The sequence below is a fragment of the Micropterus dolomieu genome, linkage group LG21, assembly GCF_021292245.1.
Source record: "Micropterus dolomieu isolate WLL.071019.BEF.003 ecotype Adirondacks linkage group LG21, ASM2129224v1, whole genome shotgun sequence".
Classification (NCBI taxonomy): domain Eukaryota; kingdom Metazoa; phylum Chordata; class Actinopteri; order Centrarchiformes; family Centrarchidae; genus Micropterus; species Micropterus dolomieu.
This window is the reverse complement of record NC_060170.1, coordinates 20,764,232-20,772,192: the sequence shown is the minus strand read 5'-3', so window position 1 is coordinate 20,772,192 and position 7,961 is coordinate 20,764,232. Positions and strand designations below refer to the sequence as shown.

At 40.7% G+C, this 7,961-nt stretch overlaps 1 long non-coding RNA gene across 1 annotated transcript; it reads left to right on the top strand.

The window, feature by feature from the left end:
* Positions 1-5,393: 5,393 nt before the first annotated feature.
* Positions 5,394-7,636, top strand: LOC123960565. The gene is made up of 3 exons (XR_006822542.1): positions 5,394-5,503; positions 5,729-5,868; positions 7,566-7,636. It is a non-coding gene; the product is annotated as an uncharacterized LOC123960565 (long non-coding RNA).
* The last annotated feature ends 325 nt before the right edge of the window (positions 7,637-7,961 follow it).

Genomic DNA, 7,961 nt, shown 5'->3' with positions numbered 1-7,961 from the left:
TAAAGAAGAACCCAAAGGTCACTGTGGCTGAGCTCCAGAGATGCAGTCGGGAGATGGGAGAAAGTTGTAGTAAGTCAACCATCACTGCAGCAATCCACCAGTCGGGGCTTTATGGCAGAGTGGCCCGACGGAAGCCTCTCCTCAGTGCAAGACACATGAAAGCCCGCATGGAGTTTGCTAAAAAACACATGAAGGACTCCAAGATGGTGATAAATAAGATCCTCTGGTCTGATGAGACCAAGATAGAACTTTTTGGCCTTAATTCTAAGCGGTATGTGTGGAGAAAACCAGGCACTGCTCATCACCTGTCCAATACAGTCTCACCAGTGAAGCATGGTGGTGGCAGCATCATGCTGTGGGGGTGTTTTTCAGCTGCAGGGACAGGACGACTGGTTGCAATCGAGGGAAAGATGAATGCGGCCGAGTGGCTTCACAACAACTCCGTGGCTGTTCTTGAATGGCCCAGCCAGAGCCCTGACTTAAGCCCAATTGAGCATCTCTGGAGAGACCTGAAAATGGCTGTCCACCAACGTTTACCATCCAACCTGACAGAACTGGAGAGGATCTGCAAGGAGGAATGGCAGAGGATACCCAAATCCAGATGTGAAAAACTTGTTGCATCTTTCCCAAAACGACTCATGGCTGTATTAGATCAAAAGGGTGCTTCTACTAAATACTGAGCAAAGGGTCTGAATACTTATGACCATGTGATATTTCAGTTTTTCTTTTTTAATAAATTTGCAAAGATTTCTACATTTCTGTTTTTTTCAAGATGGGGTGCTGAGTGTACATTACTGAGAAATAAAATGAACTTTTTTGATTTTTGGAAAATGGCTGCAATGAAACAAAGAGTGAAAAATTTAAAGGGGTCTACTTTCCGTACCTACTGTGTGTATATATATATATATATATATATATATATATATATATATATATATGCTAGAGAAGAAAATGGAGGCCTTCCAGGCAGTGTGCGAACTATAACATAACTGTGATTCTTCCTGCTGAATCAATAATAGCTGCAAGCATGTAGGCCTGGGGCTGTGAAAGTAGGCTATCAGGCATGTTTGTCTTATAATAACAACAACAACAATATTATTATTATTATTATGTACCCATTATATGCTACAATTACGCTTCACACGACAGCTGCGGCTGTGTTTGCGACCTGACCTTTCTTTTCTCTGTGAGAGGGAAGAATTTAGAAAGTTTTGTGGTGCTGCGTGGAGCCCCCAGCTGCAGTAGTGCATGGATCATGCCTAATATTCATCCAGCCAGAGAGAACGATCAAGAACTGTTCACAGTGCGTCCATCGTACTAGCGACACAACCCGTACCGGAGAGGGAGTGGGGCGGTGGAGCATGACAGGGCCAGGGGCAGGAGATCATGGAGCGACTGGCCTGCTGCGGACGGTGATCGTTCCCTCTGGCTGAATGAAGTCTGACGCCAGGGGCGTAGGAATAGACAGTGCAGCTACACTAGGGCACGCACTGTACTAGGGGCCCTTGACAGGAGCGGCCCCGCCGAGTTACAAGGTGGTCTTTGTCATTTACAGGGTAAAAATGCATTGAGTTTCATCAATCAATCGTTAATCCGGAACACTGGTTTTCAGGACATGGTGTTGTTTTTGAGTTGGCCATAATGTCTCGCCTCTCTGTCGAAGTGGAACGTGGTTGTCGTGATTTAGGAGGTTATTGTCCTGAAGTTGCCTGAAAAAGTCTGCGTCTTTTCAGCACAGTGCACACCTCCTGCACTCAGCAGTTTGTAGGGACTTTTCAGGATTTTGACAATGACAGCACTGGCCATGCTCCTTTCACTTCTGTACTTTGCAAATACATATATCTAGATGACACAGTCCGACTCTAAAATCCATCACATGATGGTAAATTACTTTAGACTGCTGCAGCAGCGTGTGTGTGTTGGAGAGAGACGCCCACAAAGACAACTGTTGAATTTAATGTGTTAATATGGAAAGAAATTAATTTAAAGAGCTTTAAATTAGGTATTTACTGCATCTAGTCTTATCAGTTGTTAAACCGTGGCAAAACGAGGAAATAAGGCACATACATCCTTCCCCTGTTTTTATCAGTCTCTATTTATCATTTCAATAAAAACACAATATTTATAGTTTCGATAAATCTTATAAGCTGTTGCTGTCATCTCTTCCTCATTTCTCACTATCTTACAATAAGTGAAACAGCGCCCCTCTAAATGCTACGCATTGGATGTGTGGTGAAATACTATATTGAACCACCGTAGACTGGCTATCTGACTACGCAAGGAGGCTAGGCAGAGTTGGCATCCCTTTGTGAAAAAAATTAAATGATTAACCAATCAGATGAGGCCATTGTCATCCCACTACCTAACTGTGATTAGTCAGGATGATGCTAAGGGTAACTGTCTGGCTTCATGCCAATCAAATCACAGCATGCGATCAACATCATTCAGATGAAATAACAGAAGCTGTTAGCAGCTTTAGCTAGTGCAGTTATGGAGGGTGGAGATTTGGAGTTTTTAGATATAATAAATAGTTTTACTAAACTAATACTACAGCTGTCCAGTCGGTGGTCAGACCGACTCCAGCTCCTCGTGTCCGGTCTATGGTCCTCAGCCCAGCTGTCTCTGTCTCGCCGGTGGTCCTCAGCCCAGCTGCTCAGTCTTTGGCCATGGACTGCCTTGCCCTGCCTTTATTTGGCCCTTTGAGACTTTTTGTTTGGTTTTTCTGGCCCTCTGCCGGGCCTCCCTCCGCCCACCCTGTCTTGTCCTTTTCGGGTCATTGTTTATTGTCATCCAGCGTTACAGTGTGTTACCTTGTGTTGCAGTGTTTCAGTGTTTTAGTGTGTTGCCAGCCTACTCGTCGTGTCTCCCTGTTTCCCTGCTTATTTTGGATTTGGGATTCTGGATTTCTCGTTTGGATTACTTTGTTTTGGACTCTGTTTGATCAGCCACTCTTCCTGTAAGTGCGCTCGCCTTTTGCTGCCTTTGTTAATAAACCACCAGAACTATACCTGCTAGCCTACATGTCCTGCGTCCTCCAACCTGCCTCCACAACACTAACCGTGAAAGAATGACCCAACAAAGACAAGACAGAAACACAAGGTATATATACACAGGGACTAACGAGCAGGGCGGGAGCAACACAGGTGAAAGACATGAGGCTAACGAGGCACAGGCAGGGAGAGAGAGAGCAGGGGAAAACAGACAGACATGCAGAGGGATCACTGGGGTAACAGACATGACAAGGGTTACCGAACACTAGACGACAGACAAGACAGACCCCCAAAACCCAACAGACCAAAATAAAGCTAACTAAACACAAAAGTGCAAAACACGGCATGGCAGACAGGCACAGTGTGACACTTCCTTTTCAAATAGGGTGAGTGAAATGTCACCTCCTTCTCTCTCTGAACTTAACTGAACTGCAGCTATTTGTGCAAATTTTAATGTGGTTTTATTGTTTGTTCTGCTTTGCTTGCCTGGATTTAGCTGTGAATGAATAGTCAGTTGAAGTAACCTTGTTGTTTTTACTGCGGTTGTGTACGCATAGATAATGAGCATCACAGTCAGCACCTGCCACAGGGCACTGGGCCAGGCTACCTGAATAATTGTTTATACTCTGTGGGTCGGGTACTCGGTTGTTAGTCTGTTGTGTTATGAACATTTGACCAAGCATTAGTATGTAGGCCTATTTGATACATGCACCACTGCTACTATGCAAATGTCTTCAATCGTCTTCTGATTGAGCTTGTGAATTCTTCTTTTATTCTTAACCTGTACTATAAGCAGTGGGCTATGTATGCTATTTGGGGTGATAGAGAGTGAGTGAGAGAGAGCGTACGTCTCAGTAAATGCAACTTTCAGCGTGTGTATTGATATCAGCGCATCTTTAAAGTTTGATTACATTTGTGTAAAATTATACCCTGCACTGTAATAGCACAATGCATTAGATAATTGCCCTCCAAAAAGGACATCCCCTCTCACTTGGCTTCCCCAAAAATTTACCCAACCCCACGCCACTGCTTATTAAGGGGAGGTAAGCTCCCCCTGGCTCCCCCCTAGTTCGCACCCTGCTTCCACGGCTGCTTGGCAGAGCAGGAAAAAAAAACCGTCTGAATATTCGCCTGTTTTTTGCAGTAGGTAAAGTAACTTTGTTAGCATCTGTTAAAATATAACTTGGGACCCTAAATGGGTTGCAGGTCTCAGTCTGGAGACCTTCACATATTAACAGTGTTTTATGTGAGCTTTAGTATCAAAGTGAAACTTATTTAAATTATTTTAAATCTGCAGCATGAAAGTCTTTCATTAATGTTGAGATTTCCCCTTCTCTGTACAATTGATTTCCTTTGATTTTGAAGCCACACAGGATTACATTTCCACGTCTACTGAAAAATCAATTTCTAGTCTTTCAGTCTGCGAAAGCTGTTTTTATAGACCTACATGCTCTGTGCCTTGGAGCATATTGACAAAACATGAGTTAGATACAGCTTGTTGGGATATCACTCTCGAGTTTGTCTATGACCCAAAAATTTTAGATGTGACTTCTTAAAAACATGAACTGTGTGTAACTTTGTAAATAGTTTAATCTTTTCTGAGTTAAATCAGATATAAAACAAAATAACAGTTCCAACCATTGTGAAATTTGACTCAAAAACACCATATCAAACTCAAGCAAATCAAAAAGAAGTTTTGTTGATTATCAGTATTTCTGATGACTCAAAGTTCAGTTTCCAGACCGTTGGTTCATCCAAAGGAACTCAAATGATTAACTCTTTTGGACCTCTCAACATGAATTGTTTTGGATTCCTTAACTACTAACCCAGTACTTCAATCCCATAAATACCAAAATATGAGATTGCATCATTCTCAAGCTAGTTAAATCTGCTGTTCATGAAAATAGTATAAACCGCAATAAAAAATGTACAGAATGGTTGCATTTCTATTTGAACTCATTCATTTCAGTATTTCTAAGTCAGAGGGTATCTAAGTTTACAGATTAAAACACTAATTGGATCTTTTGAAACAAAATATTCTAAATAACAATAATCAAGGAGTTTTAAATGATTGTTACTGTTTACAAGACTTCATACTTCATGGATAAAGTTAAACCTTGTTGCATTTGTTTTGTTAGCATTTAAGTGCCATCATCAATACAAGAGTGATGGAGAACTTCTGAACAGTCACTGATAAGTCAGATTTGTCTTTGAAAGATCTGTTTAATTTTCAGCTGTGCAGCTGATCTCTGTGTTACACGAGTCATCTTTTTAACTGGAGGATGTAAAGCAGCACAAAGATGAAAAGATTAAAATTCTTTTAATAAAAGAGGTGTAAAATTATGTCAACGCAATAAGAGATAATATTAATTCATTATGCTAAATATTTTTCAGGCTTCATTGCCTTTTTTTCTAGTCTGGGATTGGATGATGGAACACTATGGCGACCGAGTGTGGGTGGAGCTCTATCCTATCAGAGACCTACTCAAAAGAAACTGGTTTTGGATCAGATGGTGAGAAATGAGACGTGTCAGCGCCCTGGTGTGCACCTTCCTCATCAGAGGAAGGAGGGATGCTTATTGGGCTTTTCGCCATAATTGACAAGTGATTGGCAAAAATTATCAACCAAGCCATCGTAGCATACAAAAAATGTTGTTAGTAGCTGTAACTAATGCAGTAAATAATGTGCAAGACATTTCAGACATGTTAAGGGTTTCTCTGTCTCCTGGCAACGACAGGGTCCTCAGAATGAGGAAACTCATTGTTCGTGAAATCAGCACGACTACTGAATTCAAACAGGGCAGGACAAAGGAAACAAGAGGAGCTGATGGCAATGTGTGAGAAGAACTGCTGTGTGCTACAGTGCACATAAAGTAAGGTAATTGCTCTAGACCAAGGGCACTTGAGTGCACTGTTTCCTCTAGGATTTTTTCAGCAGTTGCGGCAGGCCAACCCCTGTAATGTTCTGTAGCAGCGGAGGCAATAATTTTGCAGCAGAAACCCTACTGCTACTTCAGTAGAAAGGTGAAGCAGAGGCATAATACTATAGCAAATGTTATACAATACAAGAAGGTAACAAATTGGCTTAAATCAACATGTAACCAATATGGTTAAAGATTCTCAACATTCCTGATCATCTACCCCAAGGAGGTTGATCTCCTTCCTTCAGTACACCACTACAATATGCTTGAAACAAAGACTGTCATTTATTACTGTAGACATTACAGGCTTAATCTGTAACTTGCACACCTGCACTTTATCTTACTTTGCAGTTTGTTTGGCTCTGTATCTGGAGGATCTTAATCTTCTGCATTTCAAGATAAAAGAAAAGCTTCTGTCTTTGATCTGCTGTTGTTTTTCATTTTTAATTGGTATATTTATTTTCTATACTTCAATTCTTATTTAATTTTTATAATTATAATTTGTACTGCCTGCTTATAGTGTTTGACTATAGATTGTTGGTATGGCCTATATAGTTAATGTCTGACTTCTAACTAAATTACCTTCAGGATAATAAATACAAATTGAAGTTGAATTTGCATATGCAAGAAAAGGTATTTTAAAGAAGCTATAATTACGTTTATGTTAATATTGGATCACAAGACTATTTCTATGTGAATGGGGTCGGTCATATTGATGAAGCCACAGAGAATTAGCAGTAGCATTAGTCCCCCTCTATGAAGATTTCTATAAACTTTCAGGTCATTGTTTTCATTTTTCAGCGAGAAACTTTACTGTTTTGGTTTGTTATCACTGCTCTCATAGTTTCATTTTCAGCCGCAGCAGTGAAAAGTTCTAAAAACCTACTGTATGCTACCTGCCCGGTGCCAAACTGCAAAAAGAAAGTTAGCTACTAGCTGCTGAACACAGTAGAGCATTTAGCAACTAAAGAGCCAGATATTTCCCTTAGGAGCTGGTGGAGACATTAAATTTGTCAGGTGGCCAAACAATACAACTCCAAATGAACGGTAATGTTGCTCTTTGTTTGTGTATGTGTAAATAAGTAACTGTATCCTCACAAATGATTTATCAATGTTAAGTTTACAGCTAATATTTGTTGCCTCACAGTGGCCAGAAAATCAGTTAATGAGAGTTTAAAGGGGATAAAAAAAAAAGGGCACTCTGTCTCTTTGTTGCCCTTTGGGAGTTTAATTGCTCTCCTTATAAATTGCTCGTTTCCAACTAAAGACAACTTTATACACACTGGTTGATTTAAATGGTCTAATCTCCTTGACACAATAGTTAATACAGGAAATGGCGGCAAAAGCTATTATAAGTCATGTACTAACTGGCATCATTTTAAAAATATTGGCAGAGTGGCTATCTACACAGTTGAATCCTCTTGTAAGCAAAGAACTAGCTGAGTATATGGAAAAGTAAGGCAATGCCTTTTTGTCATCCTCTAGCTTCTTTACAACATATTTGTCTTCTTCTTGACAATATATTGCACATACTACAGACTCTAGTCAGATCTATGACTTGACTGTCTTCCTCTCCTCGCCTACACTCTCTCTCTCTATCTCTAATATGTGTTACTTCTGGTGGCTGTGGTGTGCTGGCTGGTATTGGACACAGCCCAGTGAGGGACCAGACCACTTGTGTCTTCGTTAGGTTTGCTGCTCTTAATCTTCTTAATGCTGCTGTTCTCTAAACATCCATTCGGGGTAAGGGATGCACATTTATACACACTCATAAACACACACACACACACTCCAAAAAATTAATTTGTGACCATGCATGTACATAAGTATTGTTCATGTGCGTTGCAGTGGCAAACTCTGCTATGGGTGGGGTTGGGCTACAGTTTGTCTTTGGTCTGCTGAGTCTCAAGGCCACAATCGTTTGTCATTTGTGCATTGTGTTGTGCAATGTCGTTTGCAAGTTGTGGAAGTGGGAGGATAAAGTGCCTGGATGGAACTATTTAAAGCCAAATAAATTATTTCAAACCATTTATTTTTAAAGCACCTTTCA